At 34.5% G+C, this 15,051-nt stretch overlaps 1 long non-coding RNA gene across 2 annotated transcripts in view; it reads left to right on the top strand.

Annotated features, from left to right (window-relative positions):
- The window catches only part of LOC134730289 (uncharacterized), a 494,516-nt gene that overhangs the window by 206,766 nt on the left and 272,699 nt on the right, over positions 1 to 15,051 (top strand). The window lies entirely within an intron of this gene.

Raw genomic sequence — 15,051 nt, 5'->3', positions numbered from 1 at the left:
GGCTGTTGTTGTTGCAAATTGTACCTTTTCAATATTGTAATGTAGCAACTCTGGAAATTGGATTCTCTTGCTTCCCCAGGATTTGTTCTTTCTGCTTATTGCAGCTATTGTTTGTTGACTTGATGACTTTTCTAAATGAATCTTACTAAGTCTTTACCCTTTGGTTTGGCCCTGAAGTCTCTATTATATAGCTTAGTGGTCAGCTAATGTTAGAGCAGGGATTTTTTTTAAATACTTGGAAACAAAGTATCTTCCATTAGTTGCCAAGGAGCCCTGAGTGTGTGGTGGGCACACCTTCAACACTCCTCCAGATGGTACTTTCTGATTTTATAGAGCCTCAAGGTCATCAGGAGGTGGAAAGCTAGGACTTTATCAGGTCTTTCCTGATAATGTGCACAAGGCTGAACATGTACATGACCTTTTAGATTCCCTGAAAAATGTGGAAGCTTTTCCTAGCTCTTAAGGATATCTTACTTCCCAGCCTTTCTTTCCAGGTTTTTTGCCTAAGCTATAATTTACCCCCATTGTTATCATTTTGCTCCCTCTAGCACTGGGAATGCAAATAAATCAACTGCTTTTTTTCTTTTAATAAATATTCTTTGGGTTGCCACAAGCCATTAGTTGATTTCCAGAGTTCCAAAAAAGTTGATTCTGATATTTTTTGCTCATTTTTTTCATTATTTTATAGAGGGACAGAATTTTTAATTTCTTACTCTGTCATTTTTGCTGATGTACTATTGTCACTATATGCTAATTTTTATTACAGAAAAACCTTACCCTTTTATTGGTTGACAAATCGATAGTTTATTTTCCTATTTTTTTGTTAACATAAATATTTTTGACAGTGTATTGCAATATCAGCTATTCTGATGAAAAGATTTGTAAATGTGTTTGTCCAATCTGTATTTATTCACCAAATATTGGTTGAATATATACTATATGTGAGGCACATATTTTACCAGACATAGTATATACAATTAAGTAACTCAAAGTCTAGTGGGACAAATAAACCTCTAAATAGCATAATCAGTTATACAGTTTTGCCTTTAAATATTGATGCCGTGTTTTTCTAATCTGAATAAATTTACTTATTAAGTTATTCAAAATACAATTACAAGATTAATTTAGCACCTGGATATTTCTAATGTAGAAAGCATACTCCTATTAGGTTATAGAACACACATTCTTGTAACCAGACATTCTCTCTGAGTTTGTTTAACTTGGACCAAAGACCTCCTGGCCTGAATGACATGCTTCATTCCAACTTTTAAACTGTTGACTGAGTTAAGATGTGTTGATGAATATTAATTTCTTTTAATAAAAGCACTGACACTGAGACATTCCTGTTGTCCGCTTGTTCCATCAAATAATGAAACGTCCTGGTGATTTCCTCCAAAGTGTGGATGTTGGCACCTGGAGCTGACTGGCATATTTCAGACTGCCTGTGCTATAAACTACCCTGTTTTGGCATTTCTGGATGGCCTCGAAGGTGTCTTTACTCTATTTCTGCTCCACGTGTTTGATACTGTAGACCCCTTTTGAGACTGTCTCAGGGATTATTTATAATGTACTGATGTTACCTTATTAGTAGCTGCTATTTCTGCACAGAAGCATGAGGTTTGTTGACACTTGTTTTACTGCCGAAATCTTATTTTCGGTGTCTGGTAGACCACTATGAAGTTTCACTACTGAAATGTTATGGCAACCTGAATGAAAAGTCATCCCATGTTCATTTCCCTCCAGGTTCCAAGGGTTTAAATAAGCACCTGAATAAGCTTTAGAAACTTGACAGATAATGCAATTTCACAGTGTTATTACATTCCTGTTTCAATTGGCACTTCTAATACTCTCACAAACAGTTTGTGGAGTTGGTAACTTTCCTTTGTAAGAATATTTCAAAAGTAGGTCCAAACCTACAGCATGAATATAAATTTATAGAAGGGAGAAATAGTAAAGCAATTTATATTAATTTTGGAGCAGTGCTCTTTTGGCACTGATTAGTAATTTCCAAAGCTGACTCTCTTGTGATCTGGTGATCTACACAAGGAAACCGTGTAACATGATGAAAACCTTCACTCTGCCCACTTCATGAGCAGTGCCTTTTTCTCCAGCTACCTCATGAAGAGCTCCAAACTAAGGCAATTTGAGCAGGCTGCTGGTCATTTTCTTCTCTACCTAGTAGACCTTTTTCTGCCCTCTCTTTTCTACATTAGGAGGATCTAACTCTTTGTAAAAGATGCATGCAAACTAATTTTTAATTTAGAATATATCATGGGGCAAAATTTTAACAAAATTATACTTCTTTGAGGCCAGTTGTGGTTTTTAATTAAAACTTCCCCCCCATAAAAATATATCCAAGGCTGTTTCCGTTTCATTTGGTTATAACATAGAGTATTAAACAAAAAAGCTAGAGCTATATGCAAAGTAGCCAAAACTTTTGTAAAACCTAGGGTAATAAGTTGGCATTTCTCCTCATTCATACATATGTGTGTGTGTGTTTGTATATGTGGGTGGGTGTATATACACACATATATATGAAATATTCATCAGTGCTTACATATTTTTATTGATCGTATATGCATGTATATATGCATATATATGTATGCATGTATATATGCATACATGTATGTATGTATACGTATGTGTATGAATGTATATTGTGTATCTATATATTTGTGTATATATGTGTGTCTGTATGTGTGTATGTTCCTAAAAATGACTAACATTTAGAAAAAGAAAAGTAGAATGTAATGTGCCTAATCAGTTTTATTTATTCAATATTTATTTTTGATGCTATAATGCATGCTAGGCATAATGCTGAGTGCTGAGTTACAAAGTGTCCTGTATAAACACGGCCTTGTTTTCTGATTGAGTGCGATACAGGGGAGGCTACACACAGGTGAATAGGCAATTGCGAGAGTCTGCGAATACTGCTGATAGGGCAAGCAGAGGATGCTAGAAGAGGAATCTAACCCCCTTGATGGGACACGGAAGACTTCCTTGAGGAAATGGTATCTACTGAGACCTGTGAGACTGAGTCACTCCTTAGCTAGACAAAGGGAGTGAGTGGTGAGGAGTAGATGAAGCGGTAAATTAGAGCAGAAGGAACACCATATATCTGAGGGCCCAGAGACTAGAGAGCAAATGGCTGGAGGAAGCAGAGGAGGGTGTAGCAAATGATATGGCTGGAGAAATAGGTAAGATCCAGGCCACAGAGACTCTCGTAATTCATGTTAATGGGCTTTAAGTAAGAGAATGAGATGATTGCTTTCAAGCATATAGCAAAGAATGGTACAGTAACAAGATCAGAAATCTTAGAAGAATATAGCCACCCAGAAAATTTAAAAACATATTAATATTTAATAACTATTTTTTGGTAAACTCTGTGGGTCTGTAATAATTAGACACCAGTATGGCTGATCTACTTGCTTTATTTTGTAAATTTCTGTAATATGTGATAGTGAAGATCACTTAAAATTCCTGGTTAATCTTGCTATAGATAATTATTACGGGTTACAGACAGTGTTCATGTTAATGGTTTTCTCTTCTTAATTGCCTCCACTCTTAGTTCAATATGAATTGAATTTAGGCAAACTGGCCAGGCACAGTGGCTCAGGCCTGTAATCCCAGCACTCTGGGAGGCCGAGTCCGGAAGATCACTTGAGGCCAGGAGTTTGAGACCAGCCTGGCCAACATGGAGAAACCTTGTCTCTACTGAAAATACAAAAATTAGCCAGGCGTGGTGGCACATGCCTGTAGTCCCAGTTACTCAGAAGGCTGAGGCAGGGGAATTCCTTGAACCCAGGAGGTGGAGGTTGCAGTGAGCAGAGATCGTGCCACTGCACTCCAACCTGGGCGACAGAATGAGACTCCGTCTCCAAAAAAAAAAAAAAAAAAAAGAATTTAGACAAACTTAGGCAGTGGTAAGTCATTCTAAAGAAGATAAAAGAGCACTATAGACGTATAAAGATCCACTTAAGAGTGAAGATTCAGTTTCTATGTATTTATTAGTATTAAGAAAATAGGAGAACCTGTTGTAGTGTTGGTCAAATTATCTAACAAAAAAAATCCAGAAAAAATTCATATTATAAACATTATCTAGACCCAGAGGAAAAATATTCTTAAGGACAAGTGGTGATTAAACAAAACTTGAGGGAGGTCCCAAAGTCCTTCATGGCTCAAAGTACCTGTGCAACTGAATTTCCAAGATTCCTGGAATTTTCACTTTTCTAGTCACCTCTTTGAGTTGGCTCTGATTTTTGAAGTTGATTTTAAAATGCCTTCATAGTTCTCTGAAAGATTTATATGTATTCATTATCCTGCATTAGTCTGGCCATCTGACTGTTATCCAAGAGATTACGAGGTTGAGAGGAAAAAATATCAGACCACATGTATTCTATGTGGGAAAAGCAGGTTTAGAAAAGTTGGAGATTTCAGAGAGGCAGGCTTAGGTGCAGAGCAATAACAGAAGTCTGAGTCTCTGGGGATAAGAGGAAAGGACTAGATTATCAATAATTGAAAGTATATTGAAGAGCATTTGGAAGAAAACCTTGAAACTATGAATTGCACACTGATTCTAAGTGCAAATTTAATCAACAGAATTTCAACACATGACATCTGTTTGGACAATATCTTAAAATTAGCTGTAATGAGAGACATTTTATAATTAAAGCTTATAGAAGCAAAACTTCCTTGCCTGTAGAACAATTTTACTCATTGAAGAAAAAAAACACTGAGGCTCTGCACCTCTCGCTTACACCAGCCTCTGACTGTTTCAGTACTTGAGGAACATTGAGAAGCCCAACAGCCAATTAGATCATATAACCCAATAGTTTCTAAGGTCAGAGTGAGTAATCATATATCACTATGTTCCCAACAATTAGCAAATGGCTTGCTCATAAGCATTTCTTGAATAAATGAGCAAATAAAATAATTTATTTCTGAGGAGCCCTCATATTTTCTGGAGGAGCTTTTGGGACCACTAATGTGGGCTGGGTGGGATAGACAGTGAGAGGAAGGCTGGGGGCAGATCTCCACCTCTCAACCTGAAGATGAGTCTTTATTTTAGTCATAAAGGCTCCATAAAAGACTTTTTGAAAAAAATTTAATAAGAAACAAAAGGAATGAGTCCATTCTTTTCATTTTGCCTTGAGTGCTTGCTTTAGGGTTACACCCAGATCAGAGGCAAGACCAGATCTCGAACCTGTATGGCTTGTTTTCTAGCCCCATGCCCTTTTAACTCCAGACTCCACTGTACACTCCTACAATACAGTCAGTACACATAGGTATTACAGTGTTTTTTTTTTTTAATAAAATACGTTACGCAGCAGTACAGCAGGCATGCTTACTCAATCATTTTTGCTTACTCCATCATTGTGCTCTCTCAATTTTATAAATTGATGGCTGATGTTAACTGATACAGTGGATGAATTAAATGTAAGCCCTGGCTCTTTTCTTTCATGGTATCACTAGTATCACTCATTTGTGTTTGTCAATTAATCACTGATAGTAATCAGGCTGCTTTTAATTAGTTTATTTCCTCTTAAGTAGAGGTGGTTCTTTTTGGGAAAAGAGACACATATCCATGCTTGGTACTATTTTTGAGTGTCATGGGCTTATCTGTCTTCCTGTTTTCCTGTGTATCTTATCGGAAGCATTGATTGACATAAAATACTCCTGAGACAAGGGCTTGCTTGGTAAGATTGCTGAGGGCTGCAAGCAGGGTTTCCTGGATAGGCCTGGTGGAAGTAAGCATACTTTTATTAGTTGGAAGCATGCCCATTTTCAAATTTGTTTAAAAGGAAAAGGAAATTTTCTCCTTACTGCTTATTCTATTTCTAAACATCTTGTAAAGGCCTCTTTTTCATCTTTTATTACACGACATTATGAGGATGGCAGAAATTAGACATTCCCGGGCATTTACAAATCTAGTGTTTTGAAAGGTATATTACTTTTTCCACTGGAAATTAATGTAATGAGAACGGTTTTACAGACACTCTAAACTATAAAAACACAAACACATTTCGTGTGTGGCATTATTTTTTTCAATGGAGCATTGTGTCTGGGTAGATGGGTTCCTCCATGGCCCTGGCACTGTGTCCTCTGCCCAGCCATGCTCCAGCTTTTCTCCTTGGCTTACTTTTCTTCTTACCTTTGCACTCACTTTTGTTCATCTTCAATTTGCCTTTCTTTCTCCAGTGATTTCATTTCTCTATTAGCTTGTGTTCATATATATATCTGAGGGACATTTTTCTTTTAGATATGCCCTGATATATGTATATTCTTCCTTGATTTGTAATACTCTTACATGCTGAGGACTCCTAAATCTATGTATCTATCATTGGCTTCTCCATCTACATCCAGATCCTTGGGCTTGACCATTGGAAGGACCAACAGCTATTCAAACAACGTCACATCTGACTTGTATTCCTGACTGGTGGCATCACCGGTAACCCTAGCCAGATGAAGTAGGAGTCTCATTCTATCTCTCACTCCCCTGTTTATCCCATGTATTAATGAATTCTACAAAAATCCAAGCCTCCCCCTTTGTTACAAGGACACCCCCAGCCCGGGTTTATTCCTCAGGCTGTCTATCCCTTTGCCACCTTTGTCTGAAAAAATGTTAAATAAAGGTACATCAGATATATTTAAGAATAAACAAGGCATCCTTCTCTACTGGACACTTTTTAACTATTATCGTGAGATAATATACACAAATAATATTAACATAAATAATAATGACAAAAATGTTGAATGAGATATGTGATATTTTGACAGATGTTAGAGGTCAGAGAAGGAAAGTTAGAGAGTTCCTCTCTCAATCTTCTTATCCTGCTGTCATCATGATTTCTCTATTTATAATGACATACATTTTTAACAGATTTATATGGTGTTATTTTCTGTCAAAGTTACTTAAAAAGGAGCATGTGATTCATTGCATGAAATTATAATAACATGGAGATGAATGCCAGAAGAGTATAAATAAACTGTCAGGATTCAGAGCAAGAAGCATAGTACAGCAGAATCAGCCTTAGAACATGGATTTTGGATATTTTCTCCAGTGATGTTCACTGCCATGGAGTACAAGTATAAGGAGAAGATTTGGAATGCAATAAGGTGAAGGTCAAGAAAAACCCCATATGTATACATGTGCACATGTACCCCAGAACTTAAAGTATAATAAAATATATATATAAAAGAAAAACCCCAAATAACAGTCCAAACTGTATTTAGTCTTATAATTTAAATTGTATTTAACAAAACTTACATAATACCTACTCTGTTCTAGGTACCACTTGAAGTTGGTACTATTATTACTCTGATTTTACGTATGAGCAAACTGAGGCGCAGCAAGCTAAGTCATTTGTACAATGCCATGCAGCCAGTAATGGGTGGAACCAAGCTGAAGTCATGCCTAGTGCATAGTAAATATTATACGGTTGTTGTTAGATAAAATTTAAATTGTAAAAAGTAAGTACAGTTTGGTGCTATAGTTGTGTAAAATAATATCATTATTCTTATGAAATACACAGTGAAGTAGTCACAGGTAAAGGACAATAGCATATGGAAATTGCATTTAAATGATTCTAGAAAAATTGTCTGCATGAATATTCACACATACTCACCTAACACGTAGACATGTGTATAGATGGATGGATAGGAAAGTAATGAAAAAGTGAATGGGATAAAACATTAACAATAGGTAAATCTGGGTAAAGAGTAAATGAGTATTTATTTTCCCATTTTTCCTATTTTGTAACTTATTGGTAAGTTTAAATTTCTAGGTAAAATTTGAGCATTTCTGAGTAAAAAGTTAAAAATACAAAAACAAAAAATAAGTACAGCTATTTGTTCTAAGCTGACTTCCTACTTCATCTGAGAACCCTGTTCTTCAAACAGTTGTTAGAACAAGACACAGATGGGGTCGAGTAGCATCCTGAACTGGGTGGCACCTCTCTTCCTTCTCCTCCCCAAAGAGGCTCCATGTCTCATGAGCTCTCCTTTACATTTTCTAAGAAGCAGGTGACTGTTCTGTTTCTCAGAAGGGGTGGTTGACACAGGGAGGGTGGGAGGGCATCCTTTAGATTACAAGCCTTTGACAAGGAAAGAGTTATTTCCATATGGTGATTTATCATGTGGGTCCCCCAAATGAAAGCCTTTAAATGTGTAGATGTTTTCACAGAATTATAGAAATGGTTAACTGCATGGTTTATTAATATTTTTCTTTTTAACATGACTTATCCACAAACAAATTAACTGCCCCAAGATGATAAAAAGTAAGTTACAGGAGTCATGATTAAGAATGGATGATCTTCAAAATATCTAAATCCTTAACAGCCAGTAGGGCTCAGGCACTGGCCAATCACAACAGACACTGACGGTATTGTTTTCTTGTGTGTCTGTCTGGTCTGTGAGATAAGACACCAGTTTAATGGCAGGTTGAGTGGTGTAAACTGGCAGAAAATGAGCTGTGATATTTCTACTTTAAGATGAGAATGAGAAACAACTTATCTTGATAAAAGGTAAGAATAAAGAAAAGGATGGATGAGACTGGGTGGGTAGTTTTAAGGTCTTTGTTGAGAACTTTATGTGATTCTAAAATGTACATACTTTCCACAAAATAACTTTTTATTTTTCCCAAGTTGCTGCCTCTCTGTAGAGAAACTTTAGTTTGCTAGGTATTTTATGTGTTATTTTTATATCAGGCATGCAAATATTTGTTTTACATATGAGGAAACTGGGTCACAAAGTGATAGAAAACTGAAAATGCTTTTACATTTAAGAAAAGTTTTCTCATTGTTAATACAGTACCTTCTATTATTCCAGATAATCTAGTTTTAATAATTAATTTGTTTTATTTAGTCAAATATTGTCTTAGTTATATAACACATTTATGCATATATATAATTATATATACATATAAATGTGTGTATGTATATATATGATATATCCATAAAGTATGTTTTCTAGATATTGAGAAATTCTTCTCCAAGAAGTCTGACAAATATTTTCATAAGTAGAATAAGGGATCTATTTTCTGGAATCTTCTCCAAACACCTGGCAGGAGTTTTGTTATCTGTAATCTGATAGGTGTAGTATGGGAATTTTCCTTTAATACTTAAACCTTTCTAATACTAGCAAGGACCTTAACGATCATCTGTTTCAAGTCTTTATTTTGAAGAGGAAAATGAGTCCTAGGGAACATAAGTGATTTTTCCAAAAGCATTAGAACCCAATACTTGACTCTCATTCAGCTTGTCCCCTTTGTAATATGTTGCAATAAGCAATCTGATCTAAATTTTCTTATGTACTGTTTATGAATTAAACTTTTTTGAAGTCATTCAGTGCTAATTTTACTGTGAACTGTATGGGAAAATGTTATTCAGAAAACTGAAAGTTGATGTCCATGATTTCAGATCAGTGGATTTCTTCATGCTACTAAACTTGTTCTATAACATCATTATATGCCATATGCAATTAAATTATTTATTCATTTAAATGAAATTTGAATATTTACAATATACATTACACTCACCAAGACTTTCTCTAGTTTTGCATTATTAACGTGGATAAAATGAAGTATTAATTTAGAACATTCCATAAAATGAAGCACATACTATAACAATAAATGTTGTTGCTCGTGTATTGGAAAATGGCTCTGCAAGTAAAATTGAATTCAATAGATTAGTTCAGTACTTCAAATGTAGTTTTACTAAGACCATTAAATGTGTATTAAAACAACCTTTAAATGTAGACAATTTAAATACTTTCTTCACATTTTTAAATGTTAGTTCTATTTTTCCCACTATGCTCCAATCATTAAGTCAAAAAAAATAAAAAGAAGAGCAATTAGCTTTAGAATACATACTTGAAATTACCCTAGGGACCTAATTCTGAAGAAGATTAAACAAGGATAATAGGAGAAGAGAGGTAGGATAGTTTTGCATTTCCCATGAGAAGGTGCATGATTTTCCTCGGGTCTTCATTAGATTTACCTTATGCTCTGTGGCATCTGGGTCAGTGTTTTTTTCCCAAGATTTTATTAAGATAGTCAATTATGCTATTGTTTGTGGGCTTTTAATCTGAACCTCATTATTTTTTCAATAATTGTTTACTCTGAATTTAGAAGGCTCAGCAGGAAAGCCAAATTAAAGGGGTCATTATATATCTAGAGGTCCAGAGTGTTTACGAAGCTTTAAAACAAGAATTTTGCACTAAAACATTTTTAAAACCTTTAACAACTCTCTTGAATTTATGTATTTATTTACTTGCTTATTTATTTATTTTCCTAAGGTTCGTGTCCTTTAGCCACACAGGCGATGATATCTGATAACAGTACAGTGTTATAGTGTCTATTTGAATTATCCTAATGGGCTACATACTTGAGACTCTCCACTATGATCTCAATAAGATACCAGATTAATACAGATTTGTATGTTGGAAGCATACAATTTTGAGCTGTGCTGGTGAGTCAGAGAGTAAACAGCTTAATTTGAGTTCTCACCATCTTCCTATCTCTAAAATATACATCAATATTTCATAAACCACATTGGTTTCAGAAATTCACTGATGAAGAAATTTTATTTTTAGATGAATGTTGAAATTATTTTCTAGTGTATATGCAAAATAGCTATTATTTTGCATTTTTAATCTAAGATGTACTTTGAAAGGTTGAAGTTTTATTATTTTTATGTTTGCATTTTTGGGGTCTGTGTACATGTCTGCTTATCTGGATATATCACTGTACTAATAATGATTCTTCATGGGTCTCAATTGTGGAATGGTAAGTATTGGTTGAGTGGAAGAAAAAAGAAAATTGTATTTCAAATTATTGGTGGACAAATGGCATGATAGTGTGGAGAACATTTTCTTTCTCAACACTTACTCTACCTTGGACTGGCAGATTTAGACTCAAATTTTAAGAAAATTTACCCATGAAGAAATGTAATTTAGAAGGTATCCTGTTTAATAATTTTGTGAAATACAGTAAAAGCAGCATTTCCCAAGTGGCAGACAGCCCAAAATAGCCTTAGTTAGAGGCAAAAAAGCAAAGACAATTGATGTTGCTCACACCAAAGTGTAAATTGCTTTCACTTTCTTTAAGTACTAGTTAATCTCGACTGAATTAACTGCTGTCTATACACTAAAAAGAACTCAATTATAAGACAGTATTAGCTTAACATCTTTTCTTAATTTTTACCTCTTTAGACATTTATACTTAAAATACTTTTCAAATTGAATTGCCTCATCTGCAAGCATTTTCCTTTTAAATAGGTAATATATTTTAAGCTGTGTTTATTAGATGGTTACATGTATGTTTGGTATAAAATTGTCTTTATACTGATTAAGTAAACATTATGACTACATTTCATTTGTACTATAAGTAGGAAATATCGAGCAGACACCGAGGATTTTAAAATTGGGCAAACCTAGGGATAGAGATGGTGCATGCACATAGATTTCCAAAAATGATTGAGCAAAGGACAAAGGAACACATGAAAAACTTAGGATTCTTTTCCCTTTCAAAGTTTTTCCTTAATAAGCCTGATAAGCCTGAACAGTTATATATACATATAGCATTGAAAAGGAATTTCAATGATATTAGACCTTTCCATGAAGATATACAGACAAATATATATTAGCATGTGTACATGCGTGTGTGTGTGTGTATACAGAGAGAGAGAGAGAGTGCACAGGGGGTGGAGGGCATTTCTGCAATAGTTGCTTAACAAAAAAATATATATATATTTATTATCATATAGAAACTAAAGGTAAAAATTTAATTTTTTTTTTTTTTTTTTTTTTTTTTTTTTTTTTTTTTTTTTGAGACGGAGTCTCGCTCTGTCTCCCAGGCTGGAGTGCAGTGGTGCGGCGATCTCGGCTCACTGCAAGCTCTACCTCGCGGGTTCATGCCATTCTCCTGCCTCAGCCTCCTGAGTGGCTGGGACTACAGGCGCCCGCCACTACGCCCAGCTAATTTTTTGTATATTTTAGTAGAGATGGGGTTTCACTGTGTTAGCCAGGATGATCTCGATCTCCTCACCTCATGATCCGCCCACCTCGGCCTCCCAAAGTGCTGGGATTACAGGCGTGAGCCACCGCGCCCAGCCTCTTTTTTTTTCTTCATCTTTTTTAAATTCACCTTTCTTTTAACTTGCACATAGTAGCTTAAAAAAATTCAATAATCAGAGATTGATAACTGATTTCTACTTTCTCATTTATAATAGCTTGTAACTTATATGGTTTTACATATAAGACACTCACATTCTTAAACCATGTAAGAGAAGGAAAATTCTTTAAGACAAGGATTTTAAGTGTAACTTGAACAGAAAAGAAAGAAAAGGCATAGTCTATATTCTCAGGAAATATATCACTTGTCTTGGGAGATTATCTTATTATTTTGCTAAGTTCTCCCAAACAGATGTGTAAGGTACCATAATTAACCAACTCCCATAAATATAAATGTTGATAAAGTTTTGTAAAACTCTGGGTTAATGTCATGCTGACTTTTCCAATAAACAATGAAAAGGTGCCTATCTGACCTAATAGTTTATATTTTAGTCAAATTTCAATCATATAAATCTCCCCGTAACTACTTCTCTTTGGTTTTATGAACTTTGATCTTGCCAGGTTTGGATCTCTTGTTAAGTGCTCAGGGATTTTGAATGAGAACTAGTTGTACAAGTGAATTTGGCACCTGTTGGATGCCAGCTATGAGCAGAGTCTTGGAGTGCCTAACACCACAAAACATTGCGTTTAGATCTGGGGAGGAGCCATCTGCCAATATTCAGGCAGAAGGTTGACAATTAAGGGTAAAATATTACTGTCACTTCCCGTCTCATCCTCACGATCAATATAGAAATTTTGGAAAAGGCTCATAACATCAAAATATCAGCAAAAGAAGATTAAATTATTGTGAAAAATAGTAAATAGAAAAGTGTATAATTTGCCCTATGAAAATAATGCATAGGAGGAAAAAAAAAAAAAAGAGCTTTGGAGGCCGTGTGCGGTGGCTCACGCTTGTAATCCCAGCACTTTGGGAGGCCGAGGCGGGTGGATCACCTGAGGTCAGGAGTTCAAGACCAGCCTGGCCAACATGGTGAAACCCCGTCTCTACTAAAAATACAAAAATTAGCAGAGCGTGGTGGCGTGTGCCCATAATTCCAGCTTCTCGGGAGGATGAGGCAGGAGAATCGTTTGAACCTGGGAGGTGGAGGTTGCAGTGAGCCAAGATCACGCCATTGCACGCCAGCCTGGGGCACAAGAGCGAGACTTCGTCCCCCCCCAAAAAAAAAAAAAAAAAAGATTTGAAGATTAGGTCTTACTTTATGAACCAAGTCGTTTTAAGGAAATGATGTTTGCTTCTTCATAAGGAGACATTACGTACATTAATAATACTTTTTTTAGTTAAGGAGAAAGCATATTCAGATAATAAGGGAGAGCAATAACATGAAAACTGAGTGTACAAAATTAAAGCTTTACCAGAGTAGCCAAAGCAGATTTGATAATATAGGAAACTCAATCAATTAGGTAGAACAGATGTGGAGAAGTGCTCTAAGAATTAATTTCATATGAATAAAAGAAACAACAACAACAGAAAACAAAACAAAACAAAAAACAAGGAGAAAGTAAGCAGTGAAGGCAAACTACAGATTTCCAACCTTCAAATGGTAATCATTTCTCAATATATAGGGCAAATGGATCAGAAACAATGATTCAAGTTTAGTAGGAGACTTGCCAAACTTTAAAAATAAGATACGAGATTGACGATTTAGAGTCAATATTTCCAAGCATATAAAATGAATGAAGATGATGCTAACAGAGGCCCTAGAAAATTTCTTTTACTGAAAAAAATAAGTTATATAAGAATTCAAGGTAAAAATCACGTTATTTATAAAAGTAAATAAAATTAGATCCTTAATAATACATGGCAGAAGGCAGTAGAGTGGTATATATCTACATAATTCTGTAAGCAGAAAAGGAATTTCAATGATATTAGACCTTTCCATGAAGATATACACACAAATATATATTAGCATGTGTACATATGTGTGTGTGTGTGTGTGTACAGAGAGAGAGTGCACGGGCGGTGGAGGGCATTTCTACAACAGTTGCTTAACAAAAAAAATCCAAAAGAAAAAGGTTACAATAAATAACTGGTTATGATGACTGGTAAATAAAAAAATGTTACACCTTGGAAGGAAAAAGGATAACACTGATAAATCTAAATAACTGTAACTAAGAAAACAAAATAATTCAAAATATAAATAAATAAAAAAGACCCTTAAAAGGTCAAATAATAGCCATAAAAGATATATGGCAAAGTGGGAAAAGCAAAGAGCTGAATATTTATCTTGCATCAGACACGATACAAAAATATTTTTTAATTTACATTGATAAATATTTTTTATCAATAAATAAAAAAAGATATGAATATTTTTACAAACTTTGTGAAAAACATGAAAGCACACAGTGTTACAAAACCTAGATCAAAGATAGGCTAAAGATGTACTCATCAAGTTTAGTAAGTTGGGATGAGAAATGCTTTTATATTTTTGAAATGAAAATAATCTAATATTGTATTAATATAGAATCCAATTATCTACTAATTATAAGAGGTGGTAAAAATTGAAATTGTTTTAAATACTACAAAGACAAAGCCACATATAAATTAAACTCAAATAAGAGGGGATATTTTTGTATTACTCTTAAAATATAAAATTTATGCCAAAAATGCTAAAATAAAAGAGGAAACCGTTTGGTTGTAACATATTCAAATTTGCTGAATATTTTTATTCTTATTTTTGTATAAAAAGCATAGCAGCAAGGAAAAATATTCTTAAACAACCAATAGAAAATTATTAGTGTAGCATTATTATCAGTGTAGCACAGCAAGTAGTCAACACAATCAATACATTTTTGATAATTTGAGTACAGCTGGAATAAAATTGATCACACTGTGCACTTTGCATATGTAAAATATACTTAAAATGTATCAATTTAATATCTGTAAATGTATCTACTTAATAAATTGTATCTATTTAATATTAA

Source organism: Pan paniscus, chromosome 3 (assembly GCF_029289425.2).
Source record: "Pan paniscus chromosome 3, NHGRI_mPanPan1-v2.0_pri, whole genome shotgun sequence".
Lineage (NCBI taxonomy): Eukaryota > Metazoa > Chordata > Mammalia > Primates > Hominidae > Pan > Pan paniscus.
This window is presented reverse-complemented; position numbering and strand designations above follow the sequence as displayed.